Raw genomic sequence first — 17199 nt, forward strand, 5'->3', positions numbered from 1 at the left:
TTTTGATTGTGATCGTGTTAAAACTGTAAATTTCTTTGGGTAGAATTGACATCTTAACAGTAGTTTGTCTTCCAAGCCATGAACAATATCCTTCCATATATTTAGGCATTTAAAAATTTCTTTTAGTAATATTTTGTTGTTTTTTATTTATATATGCCTCTTATGTTCTCATTTAAAGTTATTCCTAGATACTTGAAATTTTAATTGCTATTGTGAATGGAATTGTTTTCATGATATTCTCTTCCAATTGTTCCTTACCACTAATATTTGCATATTGATCTTGTACTTGCCACTTTGCTGAATTTATTTATTCACTCTACTAGCTTTGTTGTGGATTTTTTTTTTTTTTTGGATTTTCTATGCAGATGATCATGTCATCTGCAAATAGGGGAAGTTTTATTTCTACCTTTCCAGTTGGATGCCTTTTATTTCTTTTCCTTACCTAATTGCTCTAGCTACAACCTCCAGTACAATGATAAATAAAAGTAGTGATGAAGGGAATACTTGTCTTGTTCCTGATCTTGGAAAAAAGCTTACAGTTTTTCACCATTTAGTACATTTAGTATGATATTAGTTGTAGGTTTTTCATATATGCCTTTTATCATGTTGAGGAAGTTTCCATCTATTCCTAATTCTCAAGTATTTTTTTTTCAAGAATAGGTGCTACATTTTGTCAAATACTTTTTTCTGTCAATTGACATGACAATGTGGGTTTTTTTCCCTTCATTATATTTATGTGGTATATGATATTAATTGATTTTTTAATGTTGAACTATCCTTGCATACCTGGGATAAGTTCCACTTGATTATGCTGTATAATTATTTTAATATTGTGCTGGTTTCAGTTTGCTAATATTTTGTTGAGGATTTTTGCATCTATATTCATTAGATATATGGTCTCAAATTTTCCTTTCTTATGCTATCTTTTCTTGTGGTAGTTGGTGTGAGTATGATACTGGCCTCATAAAATGAGTTACATAGTGCTCCCCCCTTCAGATTTATGGAAGAGTTTCAGCAGGATTGGTATTGATTCTTCTTATAATGTATGAAAAATTTCCCCTATAAAGCCATCTGCTTTTTTTTGTTGTTGTTGTTGGAACGTTTTTGATGACTGATTCAATCTCTTTACTTTTATTGGTCTGTTGAGACCTTCTATTTCTTTTTGTTTTAATTTTGAAATAAATTCAGTTACATGAATAGTTGCAAAAACAATACTAGCCCCATACACAGAATTCCATCATACCCTGACCCCCTCCCCCGATAACTCAATCCACCAACTTTAACATGCTGTCACATCACTATTTCTTTCCCTCCCTCCCTCCCTCCCTCTCTATCATCCATCACATATTTCTCTGTCTTCTGAATATATGAGAGTTAGCTGCACACATCCTTGAACATACACTATAATTCACATATGTACTTCCCATGAACAAGAACATTCTTTTATGTAATTCCGTTAAACACAGCTAAGAAGTATAAGAGATTCAACAATGATACAATGCTTACATTCTATATTTACTTTTTCTTATGTCTCAACTGTGTCCCTTCGAGCCACCTGTCCTCCACCCTCCAATCCCATCCAAGTTCATCCTTAGCATTCAATTGTTGTCTAGTTAGACTGTCTTTTTTTTTTCTTTCTTTTTTCAATTGTGGAAACATATATGCAGCCTAAATCTTCCCATTCCACCCCTTTCCTAGCCTTCCATTATTGGGATTAATCACATTTAGAATGATGTTATGCTCTTTCCCAGCATCCATTACTAGAAATTTCCCTTCACCTCAAACAGCAACCCTACACTCCTTTCTTAACTTCCCATTGCCCCTTCCCTCATTTCTCTTAACCCAAACTCTACTTTTCATCTCTATGGCTATATTCTCTGATAATTTCTTTGTGTTTACTGTGGGTCTTAAGATTAACCTCTTAAATCCCTATCAATCTTATTTTTCTTTGATACCACCTTCACTTCAATAGGGCACATAAACTATGTTCCTATACTCCTTCATTCCCCCACCTTTATATAGTTGTCTAAAATTACATATTTTACATTGAGTTCAAAACCATTGATTTGTCCTTAGAGTTTGTGTATTTTTTATCATGTAGGAAGTAAATAGTGGAGTTATAGTTCAAAAATTATTGACTTCTATTTGTATTCCACTGTGTTTGGAGAATGTTCTTTGAGCATATTCATTTTTTTTTTTTTAATTTCTTGAGGCTTGTTTTATGTCCCAGCTTATGGTCCCTTCTGGAGAAAGATCTGTGATCACTAGAGAAAATTGAGTGTCCTGGTGATTTGGGATGTAAGGTACTACATATGTCTGTTAAAATTCTCTATATCTCTTTCTCCTTTCTTTGTCTCTCTGTTGGTAGGGCTTCCTTTATAATCTGAAGTATGGCAGGTCTTTTATTGGCAAAGTCTCTCAGCATTTGTTTGTCTGTGAAAATTTTAAGCTCTCCCTCAAATTTGAAGGAGAGTTTTGCTGGATAAAGTATTCTTGGCTGGAAATTTTTCTCTCTCAGAATTTTAAATATGGCATGCCACTGCCTTCTTGCCTCCATAGTGGCCACTGAGTAGTCACTACTTAGTCTTACATTGTTTCCTTTGTATGTGGTGAATTGCTTTTCTCTTGCTGCTTTCAAAACTTGCTCCTTCTCTTCAGTATTTGAAAGTCTGATCAGAATATGTCTTGGGGTGGGTTTATTTGGATTTATTCTATTTGGAGTTCACTGAGCATTTATGCTTTGTGTGTTTATATTGTGTAGAAGGTTGGGGAAGTTTTCCCCAACAATTTCTTTGAATACTCTTTCTAGACCTTTACCCTTCTCTTCCCCTTCTGGGACACCAATGAGTCTTAAGTTTGGACGTTTTGTTTTATCTATCATATCCCTGAGATCCATTGCAATTTTTTTTTATTTTTTTCTCCATTCTTTCTTTTGTTCTTTCATTTTCTGTTCTGTGGATTTCTAGGACACTGAGATGTTGTTCAGCTTCCTCTAGTCTTGTATTGTGAATATCCAGAGTCTTTTTAACTTGGCCAACAGATTCTTTTATTTCCATAAGATCTTCTATTTTTTTATTTACTCTTGCAATGTCTCCTTTAGGCTCTTCTAGGGTCTTTTTTATAGCGCTTATATCCTGGGCCATGGTCCTCTTGATGTCCTTTAAATCCTTTGCCATGTTTTCTTTCTTTGATTGTTGTTCTTTAATTAATTTTGTGAGGTATAATGTTTCTTCCAAAATCTTGATTTGTGTGTTTGGAGCTGGATTCTCCATATCATCTTGTTTTATCATATGCATTAAGATTTTCTGTTGTTTTTGGCCTCTTGGCATTTTTTTTGCTTGATAGGGTTCTTTCAAGTTGTATCAAAAGAAAAAAAAGGATATCGATCTAATTTTTCAGAGACACAGTTTGGTGACGTATACTTTCTCTAACTAACCAGCAGATGGCGTCTGTGAGCCACTTATATCCCTCCAGTCAGTTCTTGTGTAGTGAGGGGAAATGATTCCTGTGTGTTCAGTTGGAGAGCTCAACCTGGGCACGCCGCTGGAGTCGCCCGCCCTGAATGTGGGGCGCGCGCATGGGTGGCCAGGGAGGAAGGGCAGCTCTCTCTCAGTGCCCCATAAACCACCAGACTTGGCGTAGCACCCCTGGGTTCTCCGAGCAGATCCCCCCTCCCAGCCGCGATTCTCCCTGGATGCCGTGCTACGTCATCAGTGTGCGCTGTCCCTCTAGGGAAGCCCTGGGCCACTTGGCTGTGCTACGGGGCTCTCAGCTCATTTCAGAATGCAGAATGTGTGAGGCTGTCTTTACTGCAACGCCTTGTGGGCTGAGAGCAGCTGAGGTTTTCTCCACAGAGAGAGAGCGAGAGACAGAATATTTCCCCCGATTCTCCCAAGGTCAGTTGTCACCAAAAGCCTCTGTCTGCTTGTTGAGGATTCACTGTCTGTATTGAGCAGTTAATATTAAAACCTCACTTGGGGCTGGGCTGAGAAAGTGCACGGCACGGCTTCCGTGAGGGAGGGGCTCCCAGCTCTAGGTTCTCGGCTCTCAGCGCGGGTCCGCAATTTTACTTACAGATTTTATGCTGTGATCTCGGGCATTCCTCCCAATTCATGTCAGTGGATGTTGAGTGTACAGTCATGTTTGTCTCCCCACTACCATTCCAGGTTATTTACTGGTTTTTTGTTCATTTATGAATTGTTCTGGGGGAGACTAAGTTTTCCACTTCTTTCTATGCCACCATCTTCCCCGATGTCCCTATTTCTTTTTGAATCAGTGTAGCTAATTTGTGTGGTTCTAGGAATTTGCCTATTTTATCTAAGTTATAGAATTTTTCAGCATAAAAATATCCCATTTGTTTTAGTTTCATTGGCTCCTCAAAGCAAATACCATGAAAAAGGGCCAGGTTAAACAATGAGAATTTCTTTGCTCATATTTTTGAAGTCAAGAAAATGTCCAGATCAAGACATCATCAAGGCAATGATTTCTTCCCAAAGACTGGCTGCTGGAGATCCTTGGCTCCTCTGTCATATATCAAGGCACATGACTGTGTCTGCTATTCTCTTCCTTTCTTCCAGGTTTCATTTATTTCAACTTCTTGCTTCCATAGCTTTTTCTTTTCCTGAATTTCATTTTTTTACAAAGGACTTCAGAAATAGGATTAAGACACAACCAGATTGAGGTGGGACACACCTTAACTGAGGTAACCTTATCAAAAGCTCCTACTTATAATAGGTTTATACCCAAAGGAATGGATAACATTTAAGAAAATATTTTTCTGGGGTAATGACTGCTTCAAACCACTTCACTCCATCATGTGGACCCCCAAAGACATGTTCTTTCTATACACAAAATACATTCATTCCATCACAATATTCCAAAAGCCTTAACACAATTCAGAAACAGTGCATAGTACAATGTCTCATCAAAACCGGTTACAGATGTGGTCTGTCCTGGGGCATAATTCCCCTCTGTCTGCTGATCTGTGAAACCTAGAGAACAAGGTATCTTCTTCCAATATACAATGGAGGACATGCATAGGATAAACACTCCCATTCCCATAAGGATAAATTGGAAGGAAAACAGGAGTCACACCATCCCAAACAATTCCAAAACCCTGTAGAGTATACTCAATTAGATTTCAAGGTCTGAGAATCTTCTATGGAACAATATTTTGTCCTCTAGGCCTGATGAAACAGCAGCCCCCACCCCTTCCAAGTGCTTTTCTGATGCTCTCTTTGAACACTGGGGTGAAGAGTCCGTGTTCTGCAAGCATTGGGATGACAGGCAGGCTCTGCAAATGTGGGAGCACAAGCTCCATTCTATCAGAGGATTGGGGTGCTGGCTAAACTCGCCACAATCCCCAGGGCATAGGCTTCACCCTCTGAAAATAATGGGATGTTAGCACTTTTCCTGAACAATAGGGTGGAAAGCCTGATCTCTCCAAGCACCAGGGCAGAATCACCCTTTCTACACCAGGGTTGGACCTGCTTTCTTGGCCTGAGAAGATGGCTTTGGTTCAGACCTCAGCTTCTATAGTTCCACCCTTGAAGAGATTTTTCCTTCAGTATGTCCCTTTTCTGTCCTTTTTAGTCCTTGCTGGCAGTGGTTCCATTCATAGTGATCTCACAATTGAAGTGTTGGTTTTGCATGCAAAGGGGTCCAATCCATCAGTCAATAGAACTTTCCACAGATTCTTCCTAAATAACTACACCTTCAATACTGACTTGCATTGAAATGGCTGGTTGGATCTATGTTTAGTTATACCCTCACATGGAAAACTATTCTCTGGAGACACACTTTCCAGTAGCTCTGAATTTTCTAAACCATAAATCTGTGGTTTCTCTGTGACCAGTACTTCAGTTTTCAGCTCATCCCATTCCTCTCACATTTCACTATAAGCTGCAAGGAAAAACTAGGCTACATTTTCCACATTTACCTTGAATATCTCCTCAGCTAAATATCCAAGTTCATCAGTCTCAAGTTCTGCCTTCCATCTGACATCAGAACTAAATTTCACCAAGTTCTCTGTCATGTTAAAACAAGGATCACCATCCTTCCAGTTTTCCAATAACACATTCACCATTTCTGTCTAAGACCTCATCAGAAGTACCTTTAGCATCTATATTTCTACCAATGGACTCTTCAAAGCAATCTGGACCTTTTCTATGAAGCATCTCATAATTCTTCCAGCCCCTACATGTTACCCAATTCCAGAGCCATTTCCAAATACAATTCTGGTATTTGCAATAATAGAACCCCACTTTCTTGGTATGAAATTCTGTTGCAGTTTCCTACGTTGCTCAAAGAAAATATCATGAAATGGTTAAACAATGGGAATTCATTCACTCACAGTTCTGAGGTTGGGAAAATAAGCAAATCCAGGCATCATCAAGGTGATGCTTTCTTCCTGAAGACTGCCAGAGATCCTTGGCTCCTCTGTCACATAGGAAGGCACATGGTGGCATCTACTTGTCTTTCTCTTCTCTTCTGGGTTTAATTTATTTCAGTTTCTTGCTTCCACAGCATTATCTCTCTTTGTCTGAATTTCATTCTCTTATAAAAGACTCCAATAATAGGATTAATACCCATCATGATTGACGTGGGACACTCAACTTGAAAGGCCCTTCTTACAAAATGTTTCCACTTACAAGATTAGATTAGATTTAAGAACATGTTTTACTTGGGTACTGTTCTGGTTTGCTAAAGCCACCAGAGTGCAAAATAACAGAATGGATTGGGTTTTACAATAGGGGTTTATTAGTTCACAAATTTACAGTTCTAAGCCCATAAAAGTGTCAAACTAAGGCATCAACAAGATGATACCTTCACTGAAGAAAGACCAATAATGTTGGAACCCCTCTGTCAGCTGGGAAGGCATGTGACTGGAGTCTACTGGTCCTTTGCTCCTGTGTTGCATTGCTTTCAGCTTCTGATTCCAGGGACTTCTCTTTAAGTGTCTGTGGGTTCTCACTTAACTTCTCTGGGGAAAACTCTGGGCTCCATCTCTTATCTTAGCATCTCCAAGCTTCTGGGTCTGTGTCACCTCTGGTTTCAGTGCCTGTCTCCAAAATGTCTCTGGGTGTTTTCTAAGCATCTCTCAGAAATCTTCAAAATGTCTCTGACTTTTATCCTTTCTATGGGATGCAAGTAAACTAATTAAGACCCACGTTGAATGGTTGGGGTCACATATCCATGGAAACAATCTTAATCAAAAAATTGGAAACAAATCAAAAGATCCACCCACCATACATCTGCACCAACAAGACTGGATTAAAAGAATGTAACTTTTGTGTGCTACATAATCAGTTCAAACCAGCACACATACTGCTTCACACCACCATATTTTTTTATCCCTTTTATTTATGTGAGGTCTGTAGTAATGTCCCCCCTTTCACTTTGTGTTTTAGTTATTTGCATGTTCTCTTTTTTCTTCATCATTCTAGCTAACAGTTTGTCAAGTTTACTAAACTTTTCAAAGAATCTTTTGGTTTTGTTGACTTTTTTCCCCTCTATTTTCTTTGTCTCCATTCTAATCTTTGTCATTTCTTTCTTTCTTTCTGCTCACTTTGGATCTAGTTTGCATTATGTTTTCTAGATCTTCCAGTTATGAGGTTAGGTCTCTAATTTGAGATCTTTCTTCTTTTTTAATGTAAGCATTTAGAGCTATAAATTTCCCTCTCAGCACTGTCTTTGCCTCAACCTGTAAGTTTTGGTATGATGTGTTTTCATTTTCATTCATCTCAAGATATAATCTAACTTCCTTTGTGATTTCTTCTTTGATCCATTGGTTGTTTATGAGTATATTATTTAATTTCTACATATTTGTAAATTTTCCATTACTACACCTGTTATTTCCTAGTCCATTCCACTACAATCAGAGAAAATATACCATATAATTTCAATATTTTTAAATTTATCAGGTTGCTTAACATAAGGTCTATTCTGGTGAATGATCCATGCACACTAGAGAAGAATGTGTATTCTGCTGCTGTAGGGGAACTGTTCTATATTTTGTCTGTTATGTCTAGTTACTTTTCAGTATCATTCAAGTCTTTTATTTCCTTATAGATCTTTTGTGTAGATGTTCTATCCATTATTGAAAGTGTTGTATTGAAGCCTCCTACTATTAATGTAGAACCATGCATTGCTCGCTTAAAATCTGTCAATATTTGCTCCATATCTTTTGGTGCCCTTCTGTTAGATGCATATATATTTAGAATCATTATATCTTCTTGTTGAATTTCCTCTTTATCACTATATAGTGATCTTCTATAACTCATAGCAGTTTTTTTTTAATTTAAAGTCTATTTTATCTGATATTAGTACAGCTATTCACTATTCTAACTCTCTTTGATTACCACTAGCATGTTATATTTTTCCCATCATTTCACTTTCACTCTACTTGTGTCTTTGAATTTAAGGTGAGTATCTTACATGCAGCATATAGTTGGGTCATGCTTTTTCCTCCATCTGCTATTCTCTGCCTTTTGACTAGAGAGTTTAATCCATTTACATTTAAAATAACTACTAATAATTCAGGATTTCCTTCTGCAATTGTGCAATTTGGTCTTTGCAAGTCATATATTTTTTGTCCCTCAATTCTTCTGTTAATGCCTACTTTAATATTTATTTGATTATTTGTATTGTACCATTTTGAGTCCCTTCTCCTTTCTTCCTGGATATATTTTTCATATATTTTCTTTGTGTTTTCCATGAGGCTAAAATTCAACATTCTAAATATATAACAATCATTTGATTTTATAACAATTTAACTTCAATGGGATGCACATCTACTGTTCCTGTACACCTCCGTCCACCACCTATTGTATAATTTGTTTCAAATTATATCTTTATACATTGTATTTTCTAAACCATAGATTTATCATTACTTTTGTATATTTGTATTTTAGAACCTGTAAGAAGTAAAATGTGTTACATAACAAAAAATACAATACAATAGTACTGGAATTTATAATTATCTCTATGGTTACTTTTACCAGAACTGTTTATTTCTTTATATCATTTTGGTCCACTGTCTGGTGTCCTTTCCTTTTAGTCTGAAGAATTCTCTTTAGCATTGTTTATAGGGCAGGTCTAGTGGTGACAACGTCTCTCAACTTTGGTTTATCTGGGAATGTCTTAATCTCACCTTCATTTTGAAAGACAGTCTCACCAGATATGAAATACTTTGTTGGGACTTCCAGTCACACCGTACTTTCTACCTTTCCTGGGCCCCTGCTCTTCCTGAGAGGGAGCCCAGGTGATGGCATCCATGCCCCTTAAAACCCAGCACCAGGATACTCAGTTCCCAACCTGCCCTGATCTCACTTCTGGAATGAGTGGATTTTCTTTAAGGCCAGGAAGCACAAGATGATCCGCCTGCACAGAGGACCAAAGGTCTGTAAAGATGCTGAGACCAGCATTGGCATTGAGGCCACATCAACACAGCAAATTTCTGAAGAAAGAGACATGGTGATGATTTGTGAGTGCAAAAAAGTGTTCCTTGGAGAACCAACTTTCCAAAACCATGTGCATGAGAAGAACCAGAAAATCCCCACAAGGAAAAATGTTAGAGGAAAGGATGAGAGAATCCACTTTGCAAGGAAACCCTTCAGATGTGAGGAGTGTGAGAAATGCTTCAGCTATTTTTCTTACTATGTTAGACAGCAGAGAATCCACACTGAGGAGAAACTGAGTGTAATGAGTGTGAAAAAGCCTTTAATGGCAATTCTTCATTAAATTAGAATCAGAGAATCCACATTGGAGAGAAGCCCTGTCAGTGTGAGGAGTGTGGAAAGCCTTTAATGATAATGCAAATCTGATGAGGCATCAGAGAATCCACAGTGGGGATAGACTGGATCACTGTAAGGAGTATGGAAATAGTTTCACAAGTAGTTCTGAGTTTGTCATACATCAGAGAATCCATGCTAGGGAGATATCCTATGAGTGTAATGAGTGTGGAAAAGCTTTTGTTGGTAATTCACCACTAATTTGGCATCAGAAAATCCACACTGGAGAGAAATCACATGAGTGCAATGAGTGTGGCAAAAGCTTTGGTAGGACTTCACATCTTAGCCAACATCAGTGCATTCACACAGGGGAAAAACCTTTTTCTTATAAAATATGTGGGTAAGCCTTGAATTTTTCATACAAAATAATCTGGCATCAGAGAGTCCACAGTGATGAGAAACCTTTTGAGTGTGCAGATTGTGGAAAAGCCTTCAGTGCTAAGGAAAAATAAAAAAAAGATATCTAAAAATTCATATTCAAGAGTCTTCCTATGTATGTGATGAGTGTGGAAAAGTCTTCACTATGAAAGAAATTATCTTTGGTATCAGAGAATTCATACTGGAGGTAAACCTGACGAGTGTAGTAAGTGTGAAAAAACCTTTTAGGACTTCTTCCCAGCTAGGTCACCATGAGCATGTCCACTCTGGAGAGAAGCCTGTGTTGGACATTGGTCATTTTGGACTCCCAGAATTTCTTATCCCCTTTTTCTGGTAATAGTACATTGAATTTCCTTTCTTTCCCCCAATCAGAAGTATAAGGTGTGGCACTGGCCTGGATCAGCTCCAAGTTCCTCTCTTCAGGCCACAGTTATTGGTTCACATGTCAGTAGACCCAGGATGATTCAATTCAAGTCCTAGGATTTGGCAGAAGCTAATAGGAAGAACTACTGTTTTGGACTTGAAACTGGGAGGAACTCCTTGGATTCTGGAGGCTGAGAATACAGTCAACAAAAGAGTAGTTATATCAGAATTGGAGAACAATCAAATCATGAGTTATTGTTTGAACAATAGCATTAAGCTGTATCTGAAGCAAGAGTTGCATCTGAGATTTTGAATTCCGAGAACCAATAAATTCCACTTTTGCTTTGTTTTTCTAAAAAAAAAAAAAAATCTTGGTTGGTAATTGTTTTCCTTAAACATACATTTTTTTTTGTGTCCCACTGTTTTCTTGCCTCCATGGTTTCTAATGAGTAGTTGGCACTCAATCTTATTGAGACTTACTTGTATATAACATACAACTTTTTTCTTGCAGCTTTCAGAACTCTCTCCTTGTCCTTGGCATTTGGCAACTTGATTACTATATGTCTGGGTTTGATTCTCTTTGAGTTTATTCTGTTTGGGTTTTGTTATGTTCTTGCATCTCAATGTTCATGTCTTTCCTTCAATTGGGGGAGATTTCTGCCATTATTTCTTTAAATATTCCTTCTGCCCTTTCTCCCTTCTCCTTCTGAGCCTCTCATAATGTGTATAGTGGTACATTTGATGGTGTCCCACAGGTCTCTTAAGCTCTGTTCTCTTTAAAATTCTTTTTCTTTCTCTTCCTCAGCTTGAATCACTTCAATTGTCTTGTCTTCAAGTTCACTGTTTCTTTCTTCTGCCAGCTCCAATCTGCTGTTGAAACTCTTTTGGAAAACTTTCTTTTCAGTGATTGTGGTCTTTAACTCTGATATTTCTATTTGGTTCCTTTTTAAAATTTCTATCTGTTTATCAAGATTCTCATATTTTTCTTTTGTTGTTTTCCTGACATCTTTTAGTTCTTTCTTTGTGTTTTCCTTTATCTCCTTGAGTGTATTGAAGACTACTTTTTTTTAAAGTCTTTTGTCTGCCCAAAGTCTGGTCTTTTTGTTGATTGTTGCTGAATTTTTATCTTGTTCCTTTGGATGGCCCATCATTTCCTGTTTCTTTATTTCTCTTGCAATCCTTTCTTGCACAGTGTTTATTTTAATATCTTACAGTGTGGGCTTTATTCACTGAGCTCTCTTTTCCCGGTTAGCAATAGGACAGAGATTTCCTTAAGTGCCAGGAGCTAACACAAACAAACAAACTAAGCAAAAACACCTTTCACAGTCATTGCAAGTTGGCTCTGCATTAGCCCTCCTGATAAGAAGACCAGCCCCAGGCAAATAAAAGTTCAGGGTCCTCTCCATGTTTTCCAAGATTACTTCTTGTCCTGGGATTGTGCTTGCTCACAGTCTTAGGATTTCCCCCATTTACAGGAATCTGAATGTCCCTTCTACTTCCTATAAAATAGACTTTCCTTCTTCTGGTGCTCTATTGTCTGACTTAAAGCTGAGAATGCCTTTTCCCAGGCTGCTTTGACATAATTATTTTTCACACTGCTTTAGCTCTCTGCAATCTGCTTCTGCCTGCAAGACAAGGCCTAATTGGGGGAGCCAGAGATGGATCTTCTTCAGGCTGCCACCTGGTAGAGTGGCACTGACATGTAGGCATCCGAGTATGTGTTTGGGCTTATTCTGCTCCCCCTGAACAGGATCAGGGATCCACAATAAGAGTGCAGGCAGGCTCCAGACCATGTGGGGATGGGGTGGAGGAGAGTTAGCAGGGGAACTATGAACTTTGAGCATTATTAGAGCTGTGTTGTCTTGATTCAGCCCTTGTTCAATTACTGCAACCCTTTTTCTGTTTTCTGGAGTTTTGGGCAAGGTGGTTCTGCCAGTTTTCCTAGTTGTTCAAAGATTCTGTGGGAGAACAGCACCTTAGAGCATCTTACACTGCCATCTTGGTCAACTGGAAACCTACTCCTTTAGTTGGAGGCTTGGCTTAAATTTGAAAAGCTAATCTACATTAATTAATTAAGTTCTGAAATCCTTTAGATATTTTAAGCATAAATGTTTTGTTTATATTTTCAATTTAACTGTGGAATTGTCTCACTTTTCCACTTCAGTGAGCATTCTGTTGGTAGGGACAATGTGAGGGGAGTTCTTTTCACAATAAAACAATAATAGTGCCTAAAATATTCACTGTAAAGTAAATGACAAATTGGCAAGCTTTTATTTAAATCCTCTTTTTTTTAAATGTACCTGCGTACTTTATATCCTAAGCTTTCTGTCTACTGATATTCTGGGATTCATGTTTGTTGCAAAAAATTTAATAACCAGTATATTTGAGTTCTGTAGTTTTGTCTATTTCACAGTATCCTAAACATCTACCTCATGTAGCAACTATTAGCTATTAATTGAAAGGTCTTTAAAGGAAATGGGAAGTAAAATGCACTACAAGGCAGTTATGTATCCTGTTACTTTGATGAAAACCCTCTGTTAGATGCTAAGGAATACTAAGTTTAAACTGGTTTGTGTTTTTCCCCCACAGATCCTGTGGGACACTCCCTGTGCCTGTGTAATTTCATTTCTGATGAAAGAAAATTTAGTCTCAATTCATGATCTATGATACTATGTTGTAATAACAAGTCTCCTGTTTTGCTAACTCAGATGGACACACTTGACTAACTCTGGAAAGCAGTGGATGAATCCTTTATCTAGTGAGCCAAAGTTCTAACTTTCCATCTGTGAGTTGGGTCCATTTGCTGCTATAGCTACATGGGAGATTAATAAATAAAGTTAGACAACTGTTATAAGGGTAGTGGGGTGCCAAAAAGGAAGATGGAGAAGTCATGGGAATATAATTGCTATTATTCATTAGGCTCTTCAAACTTTGACCTCTTTTGGCTCCCCTCAGAATAACTCAGAGGCTCTAGGTAAGAGTTACAGGAGATAAGTTTTCAACTCAGTTCAATTTAATTCAGCAAATATTGATTCACCCCACCCACTGGGAGTAAATTGGAATGCAATATTTTTCTTCAGTAATAGAATATTGTTAGGCACAGCCACAGACTGAATAAACCTGGATGTGATCTTTCAAACAAATCTCTAGAGAGAACAAAACATCAGGCAAGTGTTCAGGACATTTTAAGATTATTACGCTCTTTCTCTGCCTCTCTCTCTCTTTCTCTGCCTCTCTCTCTCTTTCTCTCTGTCTCTCTCCTGTCTAGCTATCAATCTGTAGTCTTGCTGTCATAGAGCAATAAAATATTGATTATGTGACTAAATAAAATGCCATGATATTATCTTCATAGACAGAAATTTCTCTTGAGAAGAATTATATCATTGAACAAGAGTAGAAATATCAACTATACTTATATACCAAAATACTTGTACTTTAGAAATAATATTAGTTATTACTAATATTATCACATGTTGGTAATGCTCTGTCATAGGTTCAAATACAAAAATATATGGATTAATTAGACTGTGGAGATCATTATATGAAATGCAGTCATAAAAAGAATACAGATGTTCTAATTTCAAGTGATTTGCAATGTGAACAAAGGTTTCATGGCTTTTAACATTTCATGAAAATTTCAATGCATACCTGTTGAGGAGCTATTATATGGCAAGCACAGCTCTGAATGTTTAGCAAGAGGAAAAAATACAAATGCATATGATCACAGGATTATGTGGGAGTGTAATAATAGAAGTAAGATCAGAGGAAAAAGTTACTAACACTACCGATGGGTACTGAGTAAGGAAAGCTGTGTAAGGAAAGACTTCAAAGAAAAGCAGATTGAATCTACTTCTTTAAGAAGGAGTGTACTTGTATGGAAGCAACTAGGGGAAGAATATTCCAGGCCAGATAATACCCATAGAGCAAATGATGGACATTTTACTACATATTAAGCATGAGCCATCTCATTATACTGTGATTTAGAAAATATCTTATGTAGAAGGTAATTGTATCTTAATTTTTTAAAACAAGTAAAATGAATCTCAGATAAGTTAAGTAATTTACCAAATATCACAACAAGAAAATGGCAGTGCCATGCAATAAACCAAGGTAATATGACTCCAGAATCCATATTCTTAGACTTACATTATACTGTATCCCAAATATTTTGAGACGTAAATATTTCCAGGGTTTTTAGAAAGCCAGTGAGGTACTTGCTTAAAGTAGAATGAATGCATGAATGTATGCTATCTATACCTGTATTTATGATGTTTGGTCTTAGTTTCTGAGAAAGTAACTACTTAGGACATATTATATCTTTATTGTTTTGCATCCCACTTGAAACTGCGAATAACTTGAAACACAGAGGCTGATTTTCTTCAACTCCGCTTCTCCCCAGGACTGAATGGAGTATAAATTCCTTGTTTTTACCTACTTGTCATCCATTCATCCTTTTTTCAATAATGGTTACTTATTTTTGTTATGGAGTCAAACCTACTGTCTTAATCCATGAGTTTTGGGTGGACCTAACTTCACCCCAATGGAGACATAGGAACCAGCCTAGAAAATCCAAGCATCACATACCTCTAAGTGCAGAGATTGATTATATAGGTGACACATGACTCAATTATAGAAAATGAGAATCTTTATTTGGACCTACAGTGATATAGTGGGAAGACGGAATCACTCTTTCTGCTCAGGTATGAGAGTGAATAGGATGTAAAGCAGAAGCTGTTGCCAATCATTTTGCCAAAACATTCTGGCAACAATTCTTATTCTGCTTAAGAATAGCAGCAAAAAAGAGGGAAGAAACTGACATTATTTGTGTCTCAAGTGTGGGTAGCAACTGAAACTAACTCTACCTGTGAATTTTCTGTTATCTGAGCTAGCACAAATGTTTCTTATTTAGGCCAATTTAAGGAAAGCTTTCTGTTAACTGAAAATGGAAAAAAAATCCTGGACAACATATTGATGTATATTAGGAACTATGTTATTCAGCTTTGGATGTGGCTCCTCTATTAGTTTCTTATGACTGCTATAACAAATTATCACAAACCTGGAGGTTTAAAACAACAGAAATGTATTCTTTCACAGTTATGGAGCCCAACAGTATTGCTGTGTTGAAATTGAGATGTCTGCAAGGCTGTTTCCCTCTGGATGCTCTAGGGGAGAATCTGTTCCTCGCCTCTTACAGCTTCTGGTGGCTGCCAACATTCCTTGGCTTGTGGCTTCATCATCTTCAAGGCAATCATCTTCAAATCTTTCTCTGCTCTTTCCTCAATCTTCTTTGTGTTTGTGTGCTGTCTCCCTCTGCCTCCCTTTTATAAGGATACAAGTGATAGTATTTAGGGCCTGCATGGATAATTTCCCTATCTCAAGTTCTTTAATTTAATCAAATATGCAGTGATCCTTATTTTGCCATAGAAAGTAACCTTCCAGCTTCTAGGGATTAGAATGTGGATATCTTTTTTTTTTTTTTTTTGCAGCCTATCACAGCTCCCAGTGACTTCCTCCTCCTAGTAGTCACTCTACTGCTTTACACCTGCCCTTTTAGGGTGAGCTGGACTTAGTAAATTGCTTCTATTGAATAGAATATCTCAAAAGTCATGTGATATCATTTCTGTGATTAGATTTTAAAAGACTTTGACTTCCTTCTTGCTGGTTTGCTTTCTCTCTATTGCCTTCTTGGTGTACATAATGAAGCAAACTACCATGTTGAAGAGGCCCATGTAGCAAGGAAATTATGGAAGCCTCTGAAAAACAGCCAGTGAATATCTGAGGCCCTCAGTCTAACAGTCCATGAAGAACTGAATCCTGCTAACAGCCATGTGGGTGAGCTCAGAAGCTTCTCCTCCCTTACTCAAGCTTTTGGTGAATACAGCCCTAGCCAACACCTTGATTGTGACTTGTGAGAGACCATTCAGCAGAAGACTCAGATGACCCATTCACCGATTCCTGACCCACAGAATCTGTGAGATGATAAACATTTCAAGCTATTTTGGGGTGAATGTTTACACTGCAATAGTCAACTAATAAGGCACTAAGTAAAACCTTGTATGAAATTAAAAAACAAAAAAAATGAGACATTAGCCTGAATAGTTGGTCCATGTGCAGTAGAAAGCAAGTAAGAGCAAAAGAAATGTGTGATCTGGAATAGATTCAGGTCCAGTAGCAATCAATGGTAACTTCTCATAGTTATCACTATTAGTTAGCTCTTTGTTATTTATTGAGCAAATTTTACTTGGATATAAATTAAAAGTAAAATATATATTCTCAGTGGCAAACAAAATAAGAATTTATTTTGCTCTCACATATATAGATTGAATGAGTCGTTGGGTGAGTCAGGTGATTTAGACAGGTTTATATAAGTCTGTTTGGTTCTTATATGCAGGTTGGCTCTATAAATGATCCAGATAACTCTCTTCTTTCTCCAGAGACTAACAGGTTAGCCGGGGCTTTTTTTTCTCTCCATGGCAATGGCAAAGGACAACCAAAAAATGAAATGACTCCTAAGTAGCATTCCCAGGTAAAATACAGAATGCCCAGTTAAAATTGAAATTCAGATTAACAGTGAATGTGTATGTCCTAAATATGGAGCATACTTACACTAAGAAATTGCTGTTTATCTGAATTTCAGATTTAACTGGGCATCCTGTATTTTTATTTA

The 17199-nt window shown here is 37.3% G+C and overlaps 1 pseudogene; it reads left to right on the forward strand.

The window, feature by feature from the left end:
- Positions 1-10506, forward strand: part of LOC119513887 — a 94348-nt pseudogene extending 83842 nt beyond the window's left edge.
- Positions 10507-17199: the final 6693 nt, after the last annotated feature.

Source organism: Choloepus didactylus, chromosome 2, assembly GCF_015220235.1.
Source record: "Choloepus didactylus isolate mChoDid1 chromosome 2, mChoDid1.pri, whole genome shotgun sequence".
In the NCBI taxonomy this organism is placed as follows: Eukaryota; Metazoa; Chordata; class Mammalia; order Pilosa; family Megalonychidae; genus Choloepus; species Choloepus didactylus.